Raw genomic sequence first — 1,456 nt, forward strand, 5'->3', positions numbered from 1 at the left:
TCCATATGACAATTGTCACTATTGCAAATGATTTTGTGGTTTAGACCACCCCACTTATCTGTGACAAGTCACTCATACCTCCAATGCAACACATCTATAACACAAAAATGTCACTCACTGATTGAACTACACAACCCCCAAGTAGCATTTTTAAAAGTGATTGACTTCTCCCATTGAATTTTTTTCAAATAGTTCCTTCACTGGATCACACACAACAACCAGCCAGTGGAAATTTTTGCAAAACCCTTGGCTTTCTGCACCAACCTAATAGCAGATCGATAATTCCTAACTACAGATGAAACATATGTTTCTCTCTGGATAGGTTTTCTAATTAAACAAATTTTTGCCATTGAAACTTATGTTTAGATTTGGGCTGTTGGGAAATCATCAAATTAAATAGCCTCTGAAATAACCTGTTTTATTTTGCTGATTCAGAAACATGTTAATTGCTCTGTGAAGTAACAAGCATTAAGTATTATTTTTAAATAATTAGTTTGTCAAAAGGTGGTATTTCTAATATTTTATCTGTTTGGCTTATGAAGTAGACTACACTCTCATAATAATTACTTAAGCCAGCGATTCTCCACCAGTGCACTCCAGCACACTGCCGGTGCACCACAGGAGTTTTTCCTTTTCTTTTTTTTTTTTTCTTTTATGGGACGCTTCATGAATTTGCGTGTCATCCTTGCGCAGGGGCCATGCTAATCTTCTCTGTATCATTCCAATTTTAGTATATGTGCTGCCGAAGCGAGCACACACAAGAGTTTTTCAGACATGCAATACCTGACCTGAGTCAAGGGCACTGACCTCTTCTGCCATAGATTGTCAAATGAAACAATGACAACAGCCAATACAACAATAGTCGTCTGGTATGAATGAATCAAAAATATACTTAATTTTTGTTTTTTCATATGGTCTGTGTCTGGCCTAAAGCACATTCTGCTTAAAGATCAATGTGATTTTAGATTAAGAATAAAATGACCTGTGGGAAATACTGGTGTTTGCTTACAACACTGCAATTTTCTGCTTCTCCTTTACTGGTAAACCTCACGAAGCAACAACATTACAGACTCAGAAAATTAACCTAATTCAATCAATATACTCCTGCATCATTTAGAGAGATACTAAATTTGCCAGTCTTTCCAGCCCTCAGACCAATTCTGGACTATAAGAATTAATACGGGAAGTCTGGAGAAAGACGTACTTTTATTGATAAAAAGAACCATGATTATCCCTTCTCTCTTGTTCTTAGCTTGACCCCTAGAGTTGGAGTTGGCATCTTGCAGTCATCAAGATCAAAAGAAATAGGCATGCAGAAGTCTTGACCTCATTGAATGGCTGAACCCACATCATGGCAACCATTAATATCTAGTCTTCTTGTCACATGAGAGAAAGTCAAGATGCTTGTTTGTGGTTAGTGCTAACTGGACTACCTAGCTCCCATCCAGGATTTCAG

At 37.3% G+C, this 1,456-nt stretch overlaps 1 non-coding gene across 1 annotated transcript; it reads right to left on the reverse strand.

Annotated features, from left to right (window-relative positions):
- Positions 1–648: 648 nt before the first annotated feature.
- Positions 649–755, reverse strand: LOC136396456 (U6 spliceosomal RNA). Its single transcript, XR_010749743.1, has one exon. It is a non-coding gene; the product is annotated as a U6 spliceosomal RNA (small nuclear RNA).
- Positions 756–1,456: the final 701 nt, after the last annotated feature.

This window comes from Saccopteryx leptura, chromosome 2 (genome assembly GCF_036850995.1).
Source record: "Saccopteryx leptura isolate mSacLep1 chromosome 2, mSacLep1_pri_phased_curated, whole genome shotgun sequence".
NCBI classification, from domain to species: domain Eukaryota; kingdom Metazoa; phylum Chordata; class Mammalia; order Chiroptera; family Emballonuridae; genus Saccopteryx; species Saccopteryx leptura.